Below are 8,447 nucleotides of genomic sequence, written 5' to 3'. Positions count from 1 at the left end.
GTTAACCTGGCCATCAGGATTGTTCAGTCCCTGCAAAGACTCAGCCAACAAAAAGCATCCTAAGAAGGGCAACATTGGCTTTTGTTGGGAGCTGCTGACTTGTTCTTTTTTTTTTTTTTTCCCAGGTAATTTACAAGTTTCGGCAAAAAGTCTGTTAGGGAGTTAACAGTCCAGAGAAGGAAGGGTGGGACTGGAAAATGAGCAATGCAATGGATTAAGGCTAGTGCAGCCATTTCATAGATTTATTTTATCTTCAGTTCATAGATTTATTTTGTTTGTATGCATGAACTTTGGGTAACTAACACTTTTTAAACCACTAAAAATATATGCTCAGTCAATTCATTCAACTATGAAGAGCTTTGAAATTCTCTACTTTTCATTCTACTGCCACCCACATTACAGATGTCATCCTAAAACCATAAATAGCTCTTTTTTTTTGCTTTATTTCTACTATTTACACGACAAACCTTAATGTCATTGATCTTATTTTAAAGACAGCAAAAAATCCCACACCCATATGTCAATGTTTTAACATTGATTGACTGGCAGTAAACCAAGAAGGATACATACATACATTTTTTATGGTATAGTAGATAGAAACAATCATTAGGAGGTCTGACAGCGTTCGCCTTGATTCATTAGAAACAAGTCATCCACTTCAAACACTGGAAGCTATGAAATGAACTGTACAAGGCAGTAAGAAAAAAACTTTTATATTCTGGGAATTTGCCGTGATTCTAGCAATTAATATTCAGCTACTGATGAAGCAAGGGTACTGCTGTTCTTACATATGGATAAGTGAAGTTGAGATTACTATTTCTTTCAGGTGTCACCAGCATATTTCCAGAGCCTCAGGCTGTCCTGCCCTTGCTTTCTGAAGCAGTTTGCAACCCCTTAAAAATGTGACCATCTTCAGACGTGGGTAAGGAAGGAAGGAAAAGGGATCCATAAGGAAGACAGAAATACAGGGCTACCCTGCACTTACAGGCCTCTTTGTGGAGACATCACTGAATTCAGACACAGGCAGACTGAGGAGGTGGCTTGCCTGGGCAGCTCCCTCATCCCTCTTCAGAATGGAGTCATAATTGATCCTTCACCTCTAATAACTCATAGTAGGAGTGATTCTTTACTATGCCTCACTCTCAGAGCAAACATTTTGCTGTTGAAATGGCAGGCATTTCCAGTATTTTTTGCAGGAGAGAAACATGGCCATACTTTGTCATCTCCCTTTAATGCAAACTCTTATCAACTGTCTGTACGGCTATTTTAATAATCCTTAACTATTTTAGTAAAAATATTTTCTCTGCATCAAATTGTTGAGTATCAGATGTCATCCGAGAGGCGACCGATTACACCTGACAGGAGCTGCTGCACCCCCTGACTGGGAAGGTGGATGTTATGGCAGCATTTACAGTGCCACAGCCTGACCTGTGGCCCTTGCATGGACACTGTGCAATTCAACAAGACTTGAGACATCCATCAATTGTTTTAGAAAAGACATCCATGCCCACCTTGTTATCTCTGTTATTTGTGCTCACTTGGGGAATATGCATTCTTTCGAAAGACAATGGCAGCACCTACAGATATTTTAACTATGATTGTTGACCATCCACCATGGATCATCTATCTGGTTGGCAGCTTTCCTGGCAATGGCTGAAGAGAAAATCATATTTTAACTCCCTTCCTTAGTGGTTATGAGGTCTCTAGTAGTGCAAGAGTTGAAAGAAATTGCATTCCTTGGGTGCTTTCTTGCATTAGCATCTACAAATCCAAACCACAACTATAACTCAATGTCCATGCTTCTAGCAGAATATAGAAACTTTTGATGAGCTTCTGAAATCTTATTTGAAGTCTCAGACAGTCAAAGAGACAAGACTATAGAAATAAATAAATCAAAAATATTGATCTAAATACATTGGGTAAAAATATTTCTCTGAGATTACGGGATGAGGTTTTTGGGGGCAGAAGTGTTTCCAGAGACCTGAAGTGGCCCTAAGAAAATTTCTCCCAAATATGGTATTTTTCTCTCTACACAAAAACCAGCCAGTATTGATCACATCTCCCAAAATGAGATATATGATGATTTCTAGCATGAAGAATGAATTGCCTCTTCTGCTGTTGATAGAATCATCCAAAGGTCTCTTTTAAAGTAACTGCCAAACCAAGCTTGTTTTTCACTGATTTTATAATCTGCATATGAAAGACTTGATCTGGAATGGGACCTCAGCCTGGTTCCCGATTACAGTCCCTCAGGTCTAAAAGTGGAAAAATTATGCACACAGGGCCTGATTCTATACTTGCTAAGGAAGGTGCAACTAGGGCAACCGCAATGAATCCAGTGGAATTCTTCCAAATTGGCATTCACTAGTGGGAGTACAAATTTAGTCCACATTTTTGTGGGGCAAACAACTGTGAACAAAAAAATGGCAATTTAATCCATTTTCAATTATTCTTACTCATAAGACTCAGGAACTATATACTCTTCAATTAAAGTAATTTAGATTTCAAATTAGGATGAAGGAATCTCTTTCTTGACCCAGCTAGAACTGCATTTTTAGCTAATTGGAGAGTTTTCTCTCCAAATGTAACATCCTGAGTTCTCACCCCCCCCCCATCAGAAAGACATCCCAGTTATTAGTTGGTTTTGTTCCAAAATATTTAATATCTAATCAACCCATTAGAAGCAAGCTTCTCATCTTCCTTTCCAATATTATGAAAATGAGTGGGCCAGCAGAACAGACTATACAGCAGGAGTATGCCAAGTAACAAATCAGATATCCCTTTCCTTCTAGAGTTACAGTCACCCTTGGCGGGGCGAGTTTAGAAGTTGGCAGCATCCCTTTTGGCAGTCTCCATCCCCTTGTAATGCTGGAGATCCGTTTGCTGTGTCTGAGTCGCTTGGCTTGTTAGGCAGAGTCAATTAGACCGCTATTGTATCCCCTCTAAACCACCTCCTCCATAGGTTGTGGAGTCCTGGTCTGCTGGGTTTCCTTCATAAGGAAGCTCTTCCCAGTCCCTGGTCCTTCTTGCTTTTCCCTGAACATTTTCCTTCCTAGATAAGAGCCACCAGAAGCACACACAGCGCTTAGTACATGATTGATACAGTGGCAAAATGATGTTTTCTCTTTTGGTCTATAATCGTTCCTAATTTACCCCTAACACTTGGTTTGCTTTTCTGACTGAAACCTCTTTTAAAAGTAGAGGCTTGGCTCCTTCGGGGTTGCAGAGATCCAGTAGGGAATGCAGAGGCTTCCAAGAGGTGGGGAGAGCAGGGGGTGGTGAGGGTAGCACACAGCCCTGCCACTCTGGAGGCAACCCAATTTCTATGTCCCTTTACAAGCTACCTGAGCTCAGGTGAAGCTTATGAAGTGTCTTCTCCCCTATGCAGGCACTTCTTGAGCACAAAGCTGAAATAAATCTACAATAGAAAATAATACTATTTGAAACTAACCTCGAGCCCAGAGAAATTGATAGAAAAGGTCCCTTAGGCTTCAGCTAGCTATAGGTCAGGTTTTAGGTTCATGTCAAGTGATTTTTAAATTTGTTATTTGTGAGAAGATGTTAAAGTTTGCTAAAAAAAAAGAAACTCCCATGTGCTCACTTCAGCTCAAAACAAACAAAAAAATTTACAATTTCAATATCTGAATATATGCAATAGTATGAATGCAAAAATCCCCAAACCCTTCATCTGTTTCTCATTCTGAATAAAATTATTTAAACACATATACATAACCTTGTGGTCTGAGCAACAGTAGTTGTTTCCAAGCTGTCTTAAAAAAATATGTCCCTGTCATTATCAAGGATAAAAACTTGTCCCCTTTGAAGCTGATGAAAAAATTCTTAGCAGCTTCACTGGATTAGAATTTTACTTCAGAGATGACCATCCCTATTTTAATTCAACATTACCAATGATACACTGTAATAAAAGCAGTAAACTGAAATGTGTACTGTGTATTTTAAACAGAGCTCCCAAAGCACTAAATAATCTTCTAAAGTGATTCCATAGAGGAACAGCTTTTCTTTCTCAGTACAATGCAAGGACAATTTGGGTAGCAGAAAGTAACTGGCCAAGAGCAAAAAGCCACGCTGGTATTCACTAATTACTCTAATCACCACTATTAGTAATTATTAATTTTGGCTATATTTCCCCACAGAGCTGCTTTAATGTGGCCAGCATAGCCATAACACTTAGCTAATTTTAAGCCCCACAGTGCCACATGAGACACAGCAGTCTCGCTTCCCAAAAAGCCCTGCTCTGCAAAGATCTACCTCCTTGCGGAGGCTGCTGTGGCAGTATGCTGCACCAAGCAAGCCCAAACAGGCTCTGCCAGCCCCACACTGCCACCTAAATCAGAATCCAGTGTTGAACTCAATGTTCACTGTTACTGTGACACGCAGAAAACACGGTGCCGGCCAAAACAAAGGGCTTCCCTAAGGTTTTCTCTCTTTTTCGCTTGGTTCTTTTTGAAAAAACACCAGTTAAATCAGTGCAGTTCCTGGATTCTTTTTCAATTATATCATCAGCCAAGGGTTTGAAGAAATACAGTTTGCTTAGTAGAAGGTAAATTTTATAAAAATACATTTGTCCCATTTGTCCCTAAAGCTGCAACCACCCTGGAAGACTGCAAGAATTTAAATAAATACTGTTTTCTATGAGATTAATTATATCCCTGCAAACACCCAGGACAGATCTGCCCTAACACAGAAACACAGTTCCTGCTTCAGGGAGCCATTAATAAAATGCCATACATGAGAGAGATGCAGGCTCCTTTGGCTGCGCTTCGCCGTACCACACAGCCGAAGGGACCCAAGGGGCGCATGGCTCTGGAGCCCAAACGATTGATCTTGATACTCACGTTAGCTAGATTAAACGTAGGTCTGCACAGGCAATACTGGAGTCACCTCTGCCTGAACTATAGAGTTACCCCATGTCTGCCATCAGGTTAAATAAGACTTCTGAGATGGGTTTGCTCTGCATAGCAAGTCTGTGGTGATGCTCCTTGTTGCTGTTGAACCTTGCCTATTTGAGAAGGATATTGCACTAATGAACATAACCCTCACAATTTTAAATGGTTCCTCATCTTTTCTTAACCAAAGCTTGTAATACAGTTACCTGTTTGGGATGTGCCAAAAGCACAGGATTATGGAAAATAAATGGATGGGAATAACCAGAGATTATTCCCACCAGAAATGATGTAGTCATCCCCAGCTTTAGATTATTCCCACCAGAAATGATGTAGTCATCCCCAGCTTTAAGCCCACATTTCTCACCCTTTTATTGCCAATAAACCTGTTGCACAATTTGGCATCAGACTGATGCCAAGGGTGTATCTGTGCTTGGGGCTGCAGGTCAACACTGGGTGAGGAAGAGAAGCTTAAAGCTTAACCTAGAAGAAAAGAGAAAGGCGAGACCTCACCACCAGAAGTGAGTGGTCAGTGAAGGCACCATCTTTCACGCATTCCTCATTGCCTGAGGCAACCGAAATAGGACCGTATTTAGGAGCTGCAACACAATAAAGAGTTTTCTCAGGGGGAGGGGTGTCCAATACAGTACCTCTGCATCTACCTCTCCTATATATAGAGAACAACGTATTTTGTATATGGCTGTGACTGATGTGGAATTGCTCATAATTGTAATCCTTTTTCTCTCCTTTTTCAGCTCCCTGAAATAGCCCACAAATATTATTGAAAATTAACACTCCCTTCTGTACTGAATGCAATAGACCACACATGCAATAGCTTTTACAGTAGTTCCAAGACAGAAAAAGTAAAAAAGCACTTAAATTATAAATTATTCAGAAATACATTATATGAAATAAAATGTTAACGTGAAGAAAGCAGAAGATGATGTTGCAGCATCCTACAATACAATGATAGGGCATAAAAATAACGCACAGCTTTTGCCACCCCTCAAAAGTGAGTGGAAATGGGGTTGGAGGAGGAAACTTCTGTAAATGAATTTGAGTGAAAGGATGAAAAGCAAGAGACTTCTCTTTTCTAAATATTTACCAAATAAGCTCTATGCTTAGTTACTTAATGCACTCTAGAAAGTCATACAATAAGCAGACTTTTATAAAAGTAAAAAACTCCTGATATTAAAATATTGTCAAAAAGCTTCTGATGTCAACTGCAACAGTATATTAAACCACAAGGACTTATCCAAAGAGCTGTCTGACTTCAATGACCTTTGCATCAGTCCTAAACAAGCTACTTAATTGTTGGAATGTACAGAAAACATAAGCATAAAATGGGGGTTTTAACTTTGTTACCATGAATGGGCTGACATCCGATCCATTCCTGTCCTGCACATCCATCAGAGAGTCCCACCTGTAAATAAAAAGCAAGATGTCAAATTTCATTAAACATACCTATTGTACAGCAACACAGAAATTCTGAAGAATTAAACCAGCTAAACAAGAAATTATTGCTGCAGGGATGTATGCCAGCATGTCCCTTGTGGAAAATGGAAGGATTCTTCTATGAGATTTTGGGCTTGGCTCATCCGTGAGTTCATTTTACACTGTTACAGCTCTTCTTAGACGAAGTCTTACACCAGCATAAAACTGGCACACTGCACTGGGTAAATCAGGCCCAATATTTAAAATGCTAAAAATCAGTTCTTACCAGCCACAGGATGATTATTTTAAGTGGAAAAATGTGTATTCCATAAGGGTTGTTTGCCACTTTTGCTCAAAATTCATAACGCAACTGTTGCTGAATAACATCCAAAGCTCTGATAGCGGTTCAGCCAAAAGTCAGCCCTCAGAATCTGCTCAGTTGCATTTCAGGTTTTTTTTTTCCTTCAATAACTAATACATCTTTCCCACTAAAGAACAGTCCCAAGAAGCTGACAACCCAAAGAACAAATGCTCATTGCAATTAAAGCAACTAAAAGAGAGAATATGTCTGGATCTTCAGAAATACAGTAACTCTTCCAAAATCTGAAAACATTTCTCCTCTCTTCAATCCCTGCCTAGGAAGCCTTTAAATTCAACAGGAAGATGTCTTCCAGTACTCATGGTCCAACTCCTCTGCTTGTGAAGAATCATGGATTCAGCTGCCAGAGGAATCCAGCCAAGAAGCCACCTTCAACTCCAGGCCAGGCGCTCCACTGGTGCAAGTGACCAAGGAGCTAGGGTAGCACCACCACACAGGCAGTAGGAGCGTGTGTTGCACAGACAAATGCCCTGCCCGGTGAATATGCAAACCCCCGGAGAGCTACAGCTGAACACTATCCTATCCAGACAAGGCTGCTAGGGCACACAAGAACACAGCTTATTCTTCAGGTTGTCACAGCAGGCTTTCAAGCCTTGCTCTGGACTATAATATCCCATTATACACACGACACGACACTGGGCTAAGACATAAAGGCTGAAATCATTAATGGCTTTGTTCCATAGTAAGATAAGTGTACATAAACCACTGCCACTGTGATCCCAGCCTCATTTCCTCTCCTGACCACACAGCCACCAGCATTTTTCCTTGCACTGGCTGCAGACCTCATGCACCCAGGCAGCGACCTGCTTTGCTGAGCTGTTCCAGCAGAAAAACTAATAAAAAAGTAAACAAGTGTTCAGTTGGATCGTCTCCATGAACTGACTTGCTGTGTCATCACGAGTTCCTGTGCTAGCAAAGGGGTAAGGACAGAACCCGCAAGTGCCACTAGACACATGAAGAGGTAAATAGGAGTTGCACCCTTCCATAGAAAAAAGCAGCATCTCACCAGGCATGGGACCACACAGCTTACATGTTCTATTAATAATGTTCTCTAGGGACCGCACGGCACAAGATAACCTTGCTTGTGCAGGATCTAGTTATACAGCATTGTGTTCACAGGGTAATTATGAGCAAAGAAGTTTCTGTGACTACACACCAGTTTTTCTCATTCTTAGTTTCCTCAAACAATGTAAATTTCATCCTGATTTCACATTTAGCATTTTTATTTTTTATTATTATTTTTCAGTTATGCTCAACTTTGCCATCTATTCCGTGTAGTTTTCATGCCAGAATTACAGGAAGCTTTCCCAATGCTGACTTTCGTATACTTAGTAGGCGGAGTTTCAGTTGACCTCAAGGCAGATACACATCAGATAAGAAGACTCAGAACACAAAAGACAGGGGTAAAGCAGTTTGAACCAGAAATGCAGCTGATGTATCTGGACCTTATTAAAGAATTTGATACAGTGTCTTAAAAAATTTTACTTGAAAAATTAATTCAGATTTGCTTGGATCTTTTTGCTTGGAAAGTCCTAAGTCTAAGGACTTTCACATGTTCTGAAAATTAATTGGAAGTTGTAGGGTTATGAAAGTGGCAATAATATTAAGTGGAAGGGCGGTGCCTGGGATAATTTGACATACATCTTTTAACAATGAACTAATTAAATAGGAAGACAATGCTAACTGGCAAACAGTAGCAAGCAAAAAAAAAAAAGGGGGGGGGGGGCAAA

The 8,447-nt window shown here is 40.3% G+C and overlaps 1 long non-coding RNA gene across 1 annotated transcript; it reads right to left on the bottom strand.

Moving 5' to 3' along the window:
* Window positions 1–224: 224 nt before the first annotated feature.
* LOC128149483 (uncharacterized) lies at window positions 225–8,212 on the bottom strand. The gene is made up of 2 exons (XR_008237647.1): window positions 6,270–8,212; window positions 225–3,052 (listed from the first exon to the last, which is right to left on the bottom strand). It is a non-coding gene; the product is annotated as an uncharacterized LOC128149483 (long non-coding RNA).
* Window positions 8,213–8,447: the final 235 nt, after the last annotated feature.

This window comes from Harpia harpyja, chromosome 12 (assembly GCF_026419915.1).
Source record: "Harpia harpyja isolate bHarHar1 chromosome 12, bHarHar1 primary haplotype, whole genome shotgun sequence".
Taxonomy (NCBI): Eukaryota; Metazoa; Chordata; class Aves; order Accipitriformes; family Accipitridae; genus Harpia; species Harpia harpyja.
The sequence above is the reverse complement of the archived record's forward strand: the minus strand, read 5'-3'. Positions and strand labels throughout refer to the sequence as shown.